Source organism: Anomaloglossus baeobatrachus, chromosome 4, assembly GCF_048569485.1.
Source record: "Anomaloglossus baeobatrachus isolate aAnoBae1 chromosome 4, aAnoBae1.hap1, whole genome shotgun sequence".
Lineage (NCBI taxonomy): Eukaryota > Metazoa > Chordata > Amphibia > Anura > Aromobatidae > Anomaloglossus > Anomaloglossus baeobatrachus.
Window position 1 is genome coordinate 406,832,043 of NC_134356.1, and position 15,451 is coordinate 406,847,493.

The following is a 15,451-nucleotide window of genomic DNA, read 5'->3' on the forward strand; positions in this document are numbered from 1 at the left end:
CACTGCGATGTGTGCTACCCCGGGTACGATGAACAACCTGACATTCAATTTTTAGAAATTGAACGACGTGCATGCGATGAACGTTTTACCGTTCAATCGCAATCGCACGTAGCTGTTACATGCTACAATGTAACTTACGATGCCGGATGTGCGACACATCGTAAGATATATTGTAGCGTGTAAAGCGCCCTTTACTAAGTGAGCGCTGTCAATCAACACAAGGGACTGGCTTTCATATGCATACAGTATATAAGTGCATAAGGGTCCATCAAGGCATAGGCCACACCAAAGGTGCACCAAAGCCCCCTCATTTGCATATTAAAAATAGATTTTTAAGCAAATATAAAAGGGGTGGTCCAGTCTAGAATGACAAGTCTGCAGTCACTCTGTGTGTGTCACTCTGTGTGACTGCAGATTTGTGAGGCCTCACAGCGTACTCACTGTGCACTACAAGGATTCTCCGGTGTTTGTGCTGGGAACAGCGGTCAAGTATGCAATGTGCAGACTCCCAGCTAGAACCCATCTAGGGAGTGCAGCCTCATTCAATACAAGTGAATTAAGCGAGGCCATACTCACTAGTTGAATTCTGAGGGGGAGTATGCATATTGCATAATTGATCACCAGTCATAGAGTGACTTGTCATTCTAGACTGGACAACCCCTTTAAGCTAAACTGTGTTTGATTTTTGTAGGGGGACTGTCCCCTATATAATTGTTTATTTATGTAAATGGGAAAATCATTTCACCTGAAAAAAGAACATTTTGCTTGTGCATCGGGTGATCTGGCAGCAGGTTTAGTTACACCAGTAATCAGTTTCTGATTATTAGCAGCATTGTAAATGCACCTCAAAGAGTAACTAAATGGAGAATTTTTATATGTTTTATGCGCAATTGTACCGCCCCGCGCTCGGCCGCAGCCGAGTCGCTCGGATCCGGGCTCGTTGGTGGGTGGCTCGAGCGCCTCCGGACCCGGGGTCACTTCGCTCTGAAAGGGTGCTGGCGCTACTTAGGGGGGGTAGGTAGGTGTACGGCCGGAGCCGTGTTTGAGTTCGTAACGCCACCCACGTGATGTGGTGAAGGTGTAGACACCATCGCTGCAGTTACGGGGCATCTGGGGGAGATGGTTATGCAGCAAGATGTTAACCCCTCCGTGGGCTGGGATGATGGCCCCGGGACCCGTTGGGGAAAAATAGCTGGGCGGTGCATGGCGGTGCGCGGCCGGATGGCACTGTTGTACTCACTGTTATTGACACACACAAGTCTCTGGTAAACAAAGTTGATGGTGGTCGGTGCCCGCAGCCGGCTGCGTCTGGTCCCCCATCCCCGGTTCAGTGGTCTTTGCCTTTCTCCTGCACCGTGGTAGTGTATGTGTAGACTGCCTGCGCTTCAGCGACGGTAGTCCGCTCCCCGGCTGTGTGTCTGTCGGGAGAGGCCGTTTCCCGCAGACGCTGGCCCGTGGGATCTCTCTGCCTGTGCGGTGGCTTTCTATCCCCCTCAGTGGGCTGTTGTCTTCAGTCGGGACTTGGGTGGGAAAGGACCTATAGTCCAGACCGCAATCAGTGAATTAACTCAGTCCAGTGGACTCTGGATCTCGTTTCAGGGTCTGAGTACCCCCCTGTGTGCTCCGGTTTCCAGTCGGTTCCCCGGGTCGGTACCGGCGGGCCACTACCCTGTCCCGGTCCACCACAGTTCCACCGAGCAGTCTTCCCGGCTCCTGCAGGATAGGCCACCATATGCCTCCTAGCCAAGGTGTGCGGGCTACGACCCTCACACCTGTCAGTCTGACACAGGCCTGTACCACAGGCTTGACCTCCTCCACTCCTCAACACTCAAACTCCTCTCTGAACTAACTGAACTGAACTGACTGACTGTCTGTTTCCTGCCTCAGGCCCTCTGAACTCCTCGGTGGGCGTGCCAACCGCCTGGCTCCGCCCTCCTGGTGTGTCCATTAAGCTCTGCGGGAGGTGACTTGGGTTTATGGTTTGGCTGGTGTTACCTTGTGTGGGACTGGTGTTGTGCGGGGCGCTATCTGTGACCACCTGGCTAATCCAGGGCGTCACACAATAATTCTGAGCAGATTGGTGAGGAATCTGTTCCTGAAACCCCCAACCACAGCTGAAAAATTATTTTAGAAGAGCGCACACAGCACAGAGCGGATGCAGTTGAAAGTCATAGTCCTGTCTCCTAGGCTGTGCACTTCTAAGAGCTCTTTTGAGCAATCTATGGAGGTCTTAGGGGGACCCAGACCCACATCAATGTGCTCAGAATGAATGTGCGTAAAACATAGAAAATTTCCCCAAAAAGTTAAGTTATTTTTTAAGGATGTTTAATAGTGCTAGTGCCTGCACCTCATCAGTTCTGTTGCTCCTGTATGGTCTTCTATCTAATGATGGCTGGTAACAACTCCTGGTATCTCCTTACCATTGTTAAAGACATTATTAGAAGCTGCAGTTTCATGCCATACAATTATACGTTTGGCTGGCTTTGGTTATGGTGATGTAATCTTGAATTCAGGTTGGTTCTGGTGATGTAATCATGCACCAATAATTGTTCTGTTGATGTAGTAGTGATTTGAGGTTGGTTCTAGTGATGTTGTCGTGTACAGGTGGTGGTTCTGATGATGTAGTTGGGTATTGAGGCTGGTTCTGGTAATGTTATGGTGATTTGAGGTTGACTCTGGTGGTGTAGTCATATAGATGTAGCAATATTTAATTTTAGACTTGATAGTAGATCATTATAGGGTCACTCTGCCAGACTTACAATATACACTACAGTTCAAAAGCTTAGGATCATTTAGATATTTCCTTATTTTTGAAAGAAAAGCACATTTTATTTTTCAATGAAGCTAAAATTAAATTAAACAGAAATACACTCTATACATTGCTAATGTGGTAAATGACTACTCTAGCTTCAAACGTCTGTTTTGTAATGCAATATCTACATAGGTGTATAGAGGCCCATTTCCAACAACCACCACTCCAGTGTTTTAATGGTACATTGTGTTTGCTAACTGTGTTAGAAAACTAATGGATGTTTAGAAATCCCTTGAAAACCCTTGTGCAAGTATGTTAGCACAGCTGAAAACTGTTTTGCTGATTACAAAAGCTATAAAACTGACCTTCCTTTGAGCTAGTTGACAATCTGGAACATTACATTTGTTGGTTCCATTAAATTCTAAAAATGGCCAGACAAAGAGAACTTTCATGTGAAACTTGACAGTCTATTCTTATTCTTACAAAATAAGGATATTCCATGCGAGAAATTGCCAAGAAACTGAAGATTTCCTACAACGGTGTGCACTACTTCATTCAGAGGCGAGCACAAACAGGCTTTAACCAGAGTAGAAAGAAAAGTGGGAGGCCCCGCTGAACAACTGTCCAACAAGACAAGTACATTAGGGTCCCTAGTTTGAGAATTCGATGCCTCATAGGTCATCAACTGGCAGCTTCATTAAGTAGTACTCGCAAAACGCCAGTGTCAACGCCTACAGTGAAGAGGCGACTCCAGGATGTTGGCCTTCAGGGCAGAGTGGCAAACAAAAAGCCATATCTGAGACAGTCTAATAGAAGGAAAAGATTAATATGGGCAAAAGAACACAGACATTGTTTAGAGAAAGATTGGAAAAAGTGTTATGAACAGACGAATCGAAGTTTGAGGTGTTTGGATCACACAGAATAACATTTATGAGATGCAGAACAACTGAAAAGATGCTGGAAGAGTGCCTGAAGCCACCTGTCAAGCATGGTGGAGGTAATGTGATGGTCTGGGGTTGCTTTGGTGCTGGTAAAGTGGGAGATTTGTACAAGGTAAAAGAGATTTTGAATAAGGAAAGCTATCACTCCATTTTGTAACACCATTCCATACCCTGTGGATAGCGCTTGATTGGAGCCAATTTCATCCTAAACAGAACAATGACCCAAAGCACACCTCCAAATTATGCATGAACTATTTAGGGAAGAAGCAGGCAGCTGGTATTCTATCTGTAATGGAGTAGCCAGCCCAGTTACCAGATCTCAACCCTATTGAGCTGTTGTGGGAGCAGCTTGACCGTATGGTACGCAAAACGTGCTCATCAAGCCAATCTAACTTGTGGGAGGGGCTTCTGGAAGCATGGGGTGAAATATCTCCAGATTACCTCATCAAATTACCAGCTAGAATGCCAAAGGTCTGCAAAGCTGTAATTGCTGCAAATCGAGCATTCTTTGACGAAAGCAAAGTTTGAAGGAGAAAATTATTATTTCAAGTAAGAATCATTATTTGTAATCTAGTCAATGTTTGGACTGTATTTTCTATTATGCAACTCATTTGATAAATAAAAGTATGATTTTTCATGGAAAAGTCAAAATTGTCTGGGTGACCCCAAACTTTTGAACTGTAGTGTAGCTCTGTCAATGAGTCCATACATCAGCTAAATGAGTATTTGATTAAAGCCCCCATACACTATAGACAGTTGTTCCATGATTCGGCTGGTAGCTATATTGCCTGACTCTCCCTTACACAGGCGCGCTCACCTTGTTGAGTGCTTTTTTGTTCTCTATGAGACAGACGCTTACTAGAAATCTTTGGTGGTTTGCTCATCTCATAGAGAAAAAAAGGATCCAGAGTCCGAAATTGGACACGATAAGTCCTCATCTCCCTGACAATCATACTATTGGCCAAACCTGTCTATCTCTGGGTTTGGCCAACTGTAGTCTGTGTACAAGCACCTTAACTACTATCTAAAGGGTATGTGAGCTGTTAAGCGGGCTTTACACGCTACGAGATTCCTACAGCGATCTCGTTGGGGTCACGGATTTTGTGACGCACATCTGGTCGCTGTAACGATCTCGTTGTGTGTGACTCATAGGAGCGATTTTGGATCGTTTCAAAAACGTCCAAAATCGCTCCTCGTTGACATGGGGGTCCTCTCACAATTATCGCTGCTGTCGCGTGGGCGAAGTTGATCCTCGTCCCTGCGGCAGCACACATCGCTACGTGTGACAGCGCAGGAACGAGGAACCTCTCCTTACCTGCCACACGCCAGCAATGAGGAAGGAAGGAGGTGGGCGGGATGTTCGTCCCGCTCATCTCCGCCCCTCCGCTTTGATTGGGCAGCCGCTTAGTGACGTCGCTGTGACGCCAAGCAAACCGCCCCCTTAGAAAGGAGGCGGTTCGCCGGTCACAGCGACTTTGCCGAGCAGGTAAGTATGTGTGACGCTGCCGTAGCGATAATGTTCGCTACGGCAGCGATCTTCACATATTGTCATAACGATAGGGGCGGGTGCTATCACACTCGCCATCGCTAGCATCGGCTAGCGATGTCGCAGCGTGTACAGCCACCTTTTGTGGGTATGTGCTTACCATGCATTTTAGACATCTGCAAAACTTTTTCAAGGGGAGGACAGGTTAGGAAACGCTGTCATCTTTTTTTTCTCTTTTCTAACTTTTTTTGGCTGCTGTTTTTTTTTTTTGTTTGTTTTTTTTTTACATTAAAATTATATTACGTACTAGTCAGCAACTTCCTGGTGGTAGCAGCCTGAAAAAGTTACCTATTTTAACTGCTTTGTGTCTTTAAAAACCTGAAGCTGTTAAAAGAAGCTTTAAAAACTAAACGTATGAGCAGCAAGTATAGATATTTATTCTTTTAGCGTTTAGCACTTTTTCAAGTGTGTTACAGAGTAGATGTGCCTTAAATAGGTGTTGTCTGCACATACTCATAGTTTGCGTTGCCAGTAAGGGGTGCAACTAATTCAAAGAAAGTTGAGTAAAATGTGAATGAATGGTTTGCAAACATTAATGGTGATATCTTTGGTCCAGTTTATTAAATTATGCTATATGCAACTCAAATTTTAGTGTACAAGACCCCTATAATCATATAAATGTCTATGTACAGAAGTCACACAGGCATATAAATATCTACAATTGTGTCCCATAATGCATCTGCATCTAGTGTAGAAAAACATTAGACATATCGTTCAGATAAAAAGTATCAATTTTCTCACGACTAAACTCTTTTTATGTCTCATTACTATGTAACTCCGTCACTCATACTTTTATTAACATCAGACCAATATTGTATTACAGCCAGAGGTTACAATTTCTTTTATGTTACTGTGCATACGTAAGAAAAGTCATTCTATACTGCTACAATTGGCTTCTCAATAGCGTCCTCTTTTTTTTTGGTTACGTATGTATCCTTTGGGATATACAAAGAATATCTAAATGAAGTCACATTTGTGTAAAAAAAGCATTTGTTGGACTGGGCTGGACCTCGTAATAAACACTGCATGAGATCGGAAGTTTCACACCATCCTGGAGGTGAATGCACTTAATGAGTTCAGTGATAGTATTGTGGGTGGTCACCTGATTCCTTCCATACAAATGCACCTTGTCTAGTGTCATCTCTCTTTGCTAAGCAGAGTCTACAAAAACAAACAAACTATATCCCCTCCAGTTATGCGTGCTTGTATTCAAGAAGTTTACACCTGAAACTGAAGTTGTGTAATCAGCCAAGTTAATGAGACATCCTATAACATCAAAAGAACTGACATAAGCTTCTTTCTTTATTCTACGTAAAAAAAAAATAAAATCATGTTTAACATTCAATTGTGTCAAATTTATTATCCACAGAAAATACATATCCCACCTAATGACAGTATAGTATAATGGTCGGATAAAAAGTTCCAACTTTTTTTTTTGGAAAAAAATTAAAAATACCAGGAGAATTGCTGCCGGGAGCATTAAAGTTTATTTCCTCCCAGCAGCATTCAGGTTTCAGTAATGGAGGTGGCTTCAGAGACACTGGATTGCAAGGGTGAAATCAACAATGAATTCCATAAAAAAATTGGCTCAAATTTTTTATTTGGAAATCTCATCTACCTTACTGGATTACAATGCATATTTACTACTGGAAAATCATTTGTGGTAAATTGTGGTACATGAACAACTTGTGCAGGGACCCTTATAAGAGATAATGAGCCCTCATAATGAGGAAATAATTATGGAGAAATATCAAACTCTTTTCAGGATTTTCATGGCACAAATTAGGTGACAAGAGAAGATTACGTGTTGTAAATAAACAGCATAGCTTAGGTTAAAGCGATATTCTGGAACAATGATTAATCGAACACACCATCTTGGAAACCAATTTTCAAAAGTGGTTGTTCCCATTCATCTTGAATACATCCTCATATGTTAGTGAAGGAGCAATGCCTATATCATCATTTCTTACACATGAGAAAGCCTCTCATACACTTTATATTTTTGTAAGGAAAACTAATTCCACTGCCCATTCTGGTGTGAAGAAAAGCACTGCAGCTATCAGAAATGCTAAAAAAACACACCGTACGAGTGTGGTCTTACTTGTAAATTTTACTTAAAAGGAGAAGCAAACTCCAAAGGTATACTGCACAACAGCGTTCCATGAGTTTCAGCACTCGCTCTCCCAGGACAGTGTTCCAGTAAGATGTCACATAATCCCTGTGGCCAATCAGCGGCCAATTCACTCACTCCAGCTTCAGAGATATCACATACATCAAGAGGAAAAGAGAGAGAAAGCAGCAGAGCTCACTTCCTCCAGATGTAAGCAATTTGTCCACAGGCGGGGTAAGTTAATTGGCCGCTGATTGGTCACAGGGATCACAAGACATCTCACTGGTACACTAGCCCGAGAGAGACAGTGCCGATGCCTCTGGAATGGCGCCTGTACCAGAGGTGAGTTTAGGTTTTAGTATTTAATTTAAAAAGGGAAACATTTGGGTTGAGAAGCGGTTGTCAGAGTAGTGGACATCCCCTTTAACCTTATAATGCGACATAGTTGTGTAAAAAGACATTGACCACACATCTAAAAATTATCAGTTGAGCTAGTGCCACTAGGCAAAAATTTATATTGAAAGGTCCTTCATTTAACATTCTGATCAGACTGTATGAAGTTAACTCCTACGTCATGGTGAACAACCCTTTTAACCTTTTCATGTCCCTCATTATAATAATATTTTTTATTTCTATAGCTTCAACTTATTCCACAGCACTTTACAATTCAGGGGGGACATGTACAGACAATTTCAGACATTAAGGCTATGTGCGCACTTACCGGATTTTGCCGCGGATTTTTCGCGGATTTGCTGCATGTTTCGCTGCAGAAAATGTTCATAACATCTCTGCAGTGAATCACCAGCAAATCCTATGGAGAAAAAAAATCCTGTGCGCACTGGGCGGAATTTGACAGCTGCATGTTTTGCTGCGAGAATCCCGCAGCAAAAACAAGTGCATGTCACTTCTTTTCCGCACATCGCTGCGGGATTTCACTCCATTGACTCCAATGTAATCGTGAAATCCCGCAGGGAATAACGCAGGCAGCAAATTCTGTGCGGTACACTGCGTTTTCCTGCGTTATTCCCTGCGGTATTTCGCGGTTTACCTCCGGTAATGTACATCGCCTGTCTGCGGTTTGCAGGGAAGTGATGTCATTACAGGAAGAGGAAGCCGTGCAGAGAGTAAACACACACACAGATCACACACACAGACATCACAGACATGGAACACATAGACACAAACACATAGAACACACATACAAAGAAAACGGAAATATAGAAAAAAAAGAACGTGGGCTCCGCTGTATATTTACCTTCCAGCCAAGGTAAGCACACAGCGGCGGCCCGGTATTCTCAGGCTGGGGAGGGAGAGGGGCAGGGGTAATGTCCCCCGCCTCACTCCCCCTCCGGCAGCCGAGAATATCAGCCGCAGATGCCCCGGCACTGTCGCATACATTATGCGGCAGCACCGGGAGTGTCCTCGGCTCTTCCTGCCGCCGTGTAGCAGTGGCGGTCAGGGTAATATAACAAGGGGTTAATGGTGATGGGGGACCACCGCCATTAACCCCAGGCTTGATCATGGCAGCGTCTATGTGACAGCTGACATGATCAACCCGTAAGTAAAGTGAAAAAAACACAGACACCGAAAAATCCTTTATTTTAAATAAAACCAACAAGCCTCGTTCACCATTTTATTAACCCCTCCCGCAACAAAACTCCGGCGTAATCCACACAGCTCCGGCATAATCCACAGCTCCGGCGTCCTGCACTGCTGACATCCAGCCGCGACTGTCACAGACACAGGCTGAATGCAGCAGACAGCAGAGGTAATTACCGGTCATTTCCCACGGCCGGTAATGTGAACTCACTGCCGACCGTGGGAAATGCACCGATCTGTCATCTATCTATCCCTCTATCTATCCCTCTATCTATTCTTCTGTCTCTTTATCTATCTATCTATCTATCTACTATCTCAGAATTAAATGACTTTTTTTTTTTTTTCAATGTGCTTTATTGCATTGAATGCAATAAAGCACATCCCAACCCGCACGCGGCAAAACCGCGGCAATACCGTGAATAATACCGCGGTAAAACCGCAGCAAACCGCGGCAAACCGCATGCGGTTTTCGGGTGCGGTTTCCCGCGGTTTTTTACCGCGGGTGCGGTAATCTTTGAGAGCATGCGGAATTTTCTCAAGAAAATTCCATTTCCCAGTGCGCACATAGCCTTAAGAGTAACACAATATCAGGCATTACAGATTTTGACTAATTCAACAGATATCAAGAGGAGTGAGGGCCATGCTCACAAGCTACAGTCTATGAGTCCCTCTGTATAGTTGGAAACCCATTACGAGAACTAAATGTATTATCTGCAGCCATTACTAAGAACTATTGTGAAATGAAAATGAAAGCAGAAAAGGCTGACAGTAGTATTTCGTAACTGCTACATTTGATTAATAAGAAACATGAAGCATAATTCATAGTATTAAAAATGAAGTTAACCTAAACGGCAAGTATAAATAAATCACAGAGAGGACAGGCATGCTATTAAATACATGTTTTGTATATTTATTCTGTATATACTGTGTGAAGGGAAGGACTGACCATTTGGGTTTTAAGGGTAGTGGCTGAAGCTATGGAAAGAGAGGTCACATAGCCCCTTTGTCAATCTTAACCCTTTTTAAAGGGGACTTACAGTATCACATTCGGGGAAAATGTATAAATTAAATTAAAACAAAATATAAAGCCTACTTCAAATATATCACTATTCACAATAAGTTAGGGATAGTTGGCTTTCGGATGAAATTTCAGGATGACCCTAAAATCCACTCTACCCATTTCAGGTGAGCTTAATGTGTCTGTGTCTAAACTTTTGGATGCACATGTCCAACTGTTCAATGTGTCAGTACTTTTTGCACAACCTGATGTTCTCTAACAGGGCGCTAAATGGCAAAATTCACAACAGGCGTTTGATCCATGAATCGCTCAATACATTTCAGGGTTCAATTAGAATTGGCATTTAGACAGTCCTCCTCATCATGCTATTCACATTTTCACATCATGAGACAAGAGGTGGGATTCAGCCAACTTTCCCCAGTTCAGGGGAACCAGCTGTTAAAATTACCGTCGGTTCCTCGAATCGGCAACAAACGGTGCCCCGATCCGATTCTACAGACCGGAATCTCACTGGTTCCAACTAAACCTACATCCTCGGATGCACATTCAGTTGTAATGCATTGTGGTATGGAAAGCCACGGCTTTCTGCACTGCAATAGTTAAAAAAGTGGCCAGCCTATCAGAGCTCAGTAGCTGATGTCGGCCTGAACAAGTCATACACCGATGTGTAGCTTGATCTTTTTATATTTTGCATAAATTTCACCTGAAAGCCAAATATCCCTAACGTTTTGTGAGTAGTGTATAATTAGTAAAAGAAGTTTCTCTAATTTAGTGAAATGGAACTTTAAGAAAGGGAGCCTGCAACTGAACCCCTCCACTTTCCCACTATTCTGACAGATTATTTAGACTGCCTTTATTGAACTGTGAAGTTCCACTGTAGGTGGAGACGGTGAGTATGTATCATGTAGACATTGTGGATATCTGTGCTGCCGTCTTTAAAACTGATCCAATAAGCAAAAAAAAGAAATCCTTTTCAAATAAAAGAAAAAACAGATGGCTAATTAACAGATCCGTTATCTATAGACTTCCATGTTAAAAAAAAACAGACCCATATGAAAACAGTTTTTTTAAAAATGGACAACTTTTTGGCTAACGAATTGCTCCTGGATCCATTCTAACAGATAATAACTAGATATGTGAACTTAACCTAAGATGGATTCCTTTGTATTATGGAGCATCAGGGCGAAGAGGATAAGAATAACAGCAGCAACAGAGGTAAACTTTGTCACAACCTTCTCTTCATTGTGGCCATTGTTGAATGTGTGTATATATAGTGATTAATCCACTAACAGCAACTTTTTTCCTTATCTTGCAGATTGTAATATAATATATAGCTGATAAATAATATTCTATACAGTTTAAAGGCTCCTAGTGGGAGATGAGGAAAATGTTTGCCTAATTTGCTTGTCTCTGATTTGCTGCCTAATCGGATGGATTAGAATATCGATTCTCCATATCTGTGCTTCATTTTTTTAAGAAATATATGGTAAATAGAGAAAACCGCAAGACAAAATAATCTGTTTATCCTTCATCTGATTCTTGACCAGATCTGAACACAAAGCTCCATTTACCATTAAGATGATGTATAAAATCACAATCTTCCCGTTCTTAACTGTTATTTCTTGGGACGAGAAACTCACCAGATTTTGTGTTCCGCCCGCTAAGATTAAAGTGAAACTTGATTGGTCCTCTTTAGAGGGATTGTCCGGTATTTTTTTTTTTTTAAATAAAATCTCTAGAATGTGAATATTTATAAAAAAGACTCATCTGCCAATAACCCCTCGCACCAGTGCCGCTTCCCCCTGCATTCCTTGAGTCTTCTCTTCTGATATGGACATTATATGACTATAGTCAAGCTGTGGAAAGATCAGTGTGTCTAGTCAATAGTGTTGGGTTCTCAAAAAGTATCCCAATCTCTGATTATCCCTGGAGCACCATCCAGTCCATTCTCATCAAATGAAAAGAACATGGTACCACAACAAACCTGCCAAAAGAGGGTCGCCCACCAAAATCCTCAGCCCGGGCAAGGGATGGAAATAGAGAGGTAGTACAGAGACTAAAGGTAACCCTGAAGAAACTGCAGAGTTCCCAAGCAGAAACTGTAGTATTTGTCCATACGACCATAATAAGCCATATACTCCATAGAGTGTGACCTTTATGGAAGAGTGACCAAAAAATGTCTTTACTTGCAGCCAGAACTTGGAAGGCTTGTTCTGATTTTCCCAAAAGACATAAGGGAGACTCCCCAAATGTATGGAGGAAAGTGCTGTGGTCAGATTAGACCAAAATTGGACTTTTTGGCCACCAGGCTAAACACTATGTCTGGCATCAAACCAACACAGCTCATCACCCCAAGAAAACCATCCCCACAGTTAAATATGGTGGTAGTAGAATAATGCTGTGGGGTTTTTTTTGTCAGCAAGGACATGGAAAATGGTCCACGTTGAGGTGAAGATGTATGGTGCGAAATACAGGGATATTCTTGAGCAAAACCTGTTTCAGTCTGTCAGTGATTTGAGACTGGGATGGAGGTTGATCTTCCAACAGGACAATGCCCTAAAACATAGTACTAAAGCAACACTGTAGTTTACAGTGAAACATGAATGTATACAAGTGGCCTATTCAAAGCTAAAACCTTAATCTAATTGAGAATCTGTGGTCAAACTTGAAGATTGCTGTTCACCAGAAGAAACCATCTAAGGAGCTGACACAGTTTTGCCTTGATAAATGAGTACAAATCTCAGTGACAAGATGTGGAAAGCTCATAGAGACTTATCCAAAGTGACTTGCAGCTATATTTGTCACAAAAGGAGGCTCTACAAAGTACTGACTTTAGGGGGGTGAATAGTTATGCACACTGAAGTTTTCAGTTATTTTGTCCTATTTGACACATGCTTCACAATAAAAAGAAAAACAAATGTTTCATTATAGGCATGTTCTTTTTGTGCAAACCCTCAAAAAAATCCAGAGAAATTCCAGGTTGAGAGGTAGCAAAACACAAAAAATTCCAAGGGGGTGAATACTTTTGCAAGGCTCTTCATTCATATGGACATGTGACTGCTGTGGCCAGTGGTTGGCTGCAGCAGTCATGCAGCAGTTCTCTAGTGATGCTGGTTACCACCTATCCAGAGGATTGGTGATAACTTATAGATCAGCAGGATTCTACCACTGGACCTGCACCCGCTGACAGAATGGAGGATGTTTATCCCCACTGTGCATAACTAATCTCTGTTCCATTCAGTTTCTAGGGGCTGCTCCCGAAAAAGCGAATCACAGCACTTGGTAGCCTCATAGGGAATGAATAAAGCAATGGTCCATTGTTCACACTACTGCTCCAAAAGTTCCCCTTCATAAATAAAAATTCCTTATTCTGATGACCGGTGCAGGGCAATCGGACCCCTACGATTCTAAAATGTATCGACTATCCCAGGGATGGAACCCACTTATTGAGGAGGATTGTCAGGTAAGTATATTTTTTAATTTTTTTCCCCATACTGGGGCATTTTTTTTAGATAAGAAAAATATATGTGACAGCCCCCTTAAATAAATTAATAAAAAGAAAACAAATTTGTCCTGGGAATACTGGTTGAGAAGGGGCTCAAATTAAGTCTCAGTCCATCCTGGATTCCAGAATTCCCAACTCTATCAAGAGAAGTTCAGACATATTAATTTAGGGTGCATACAATGTGCATTTTTGCTTTTGTACAGCAGTTAGGCACTTTTATACATTACATCTACATACCCAGTATCTTAAGAGCTGAACTTCACTGCCATAGAAATAATTTCTTACAAAAGAGGAAACATTTCTGCAAGTTGTATAAGAGATGTGTTCTGTATATCTGCTCAAACAATAACTTCCTCTCTAATAATTCTTTCTTCCAGAGATTTTAAGCAGCTGTTGGTAATGTATGCGTTCCATTTAATCCAAACAGTCTGTGCGGGCACATCCATAGATGGGCAAGAAGTTCTAAATGTAAACTGAAAGAAGCATTAAAACAATATACACAACCATTGAAAAGGATCCTGATTGTACCAGACTTCCTTTTAATAGGAATCTGTCATCTGAAAATGACCTAATGTTAAAGTCACATTTCTATATTAAATATATTTAATTTTAATGCATTTTTTAATTATTATTTTTCATATTATCTACAAAAGAAAAGTTAAAACTTTCACACCTTAACTAGGCCTAATATTAGATTCCCAGTTCCCGTTCTTTTCAACAGCCAAATGGACAGCATTAGAATAGAATAACTAAGGCTAAGTTCACATTTCCGTTGTTTTGCATCAGTCACATGCGTCGCTTGACGCATGTGACTGATGTGCTGTACAACGCTGTACAACGGATGACAAAGAACAGAATTCTTTGTCGGACTCCGTTGTGTGTGGGGGGCGGAGCGCGAGGGGGCAGAGTTCGGGGGGAGTGGAGCCGAGCGGGGCTGTGGCACTGAGGATGTCAGTGCCGCAGGGACTGCAGGACAGGTGAGTGAGTGTGTGTGTGTGTGTGTGTATACATGCTGAATGCGGGAGGGGGCGGAGCTGAGAGGGGGCAGGGCCAGGCGTTGAGGATGTCAGTGGCAGTGCTGCGGTCTGCATGGCTGGGGACTGGTGAGTGTGTGTGTGTGTGTGTGTTTGTGTTTGTACACACATGTGCGAAGTGCGGGAGGGGGCGGGGCCGAGCAGGGAAGTGTCAGCCTCCCTGCACACGTAACCAGACTAAATATCGGGTAACAGCAAAGCACCCGATGTTTACCTTGGTTACCCGATATTTACCTTGGTTATGGGCGTACACCGCTTAGCGCCGGCTCCTTGCACCGTAACCATGGTAAATATCGGGTAACCAACCAAAGCTGGTTACGTGTGCAGTGAGCCAGAGAGCATGCGCAGTGAAATCCGACGGATCGCGCTGCTCAAAAAACGTTACAGGCTGTGTTCCTCCCGCCCGGCGGTCAGTCGTTCCACGACTGATCAGTCGGGCGGAGGGTGCAACGCAGCATCATCAGTCACAATCCGCTGCTCATACAAGTCTATGGGAACAGAGCAGCTACCAGAGCAGCGGATTGTGACTGATACATTTTAGCGGAAATGTGAACTTAGCCTTAGACACTACAGTATGGCCCCAATTCATTATTGCATTTTGCCTACTTTTTTGTGTTTTGCGCCATCTCTTTTGCACTCAATTCAATAAAACATTTTTGAAGTCTATTTTATGTTTTGCCATTATTTTTGATTTCCGCAACTCCAGATTTTTTTATCCTGATACATCAATTGTGACTTTTTGAAAAGTTGCAAAATTTGGTGCAATTTCATTCCAGTTTCAAACCCTCCTGGATTATTTTTGAGGACATCAAATTTTAGTACAATTTTTGTGACTTATCTCTACATGAAGATGGCACGCCCTCCAGGGCCATGGGGCTACTTGTTACTGGGCCGTGGTTCTGCTTCTGGGATGTCACAGCTGCGGGGCCCAGTTCCATGACCCTGG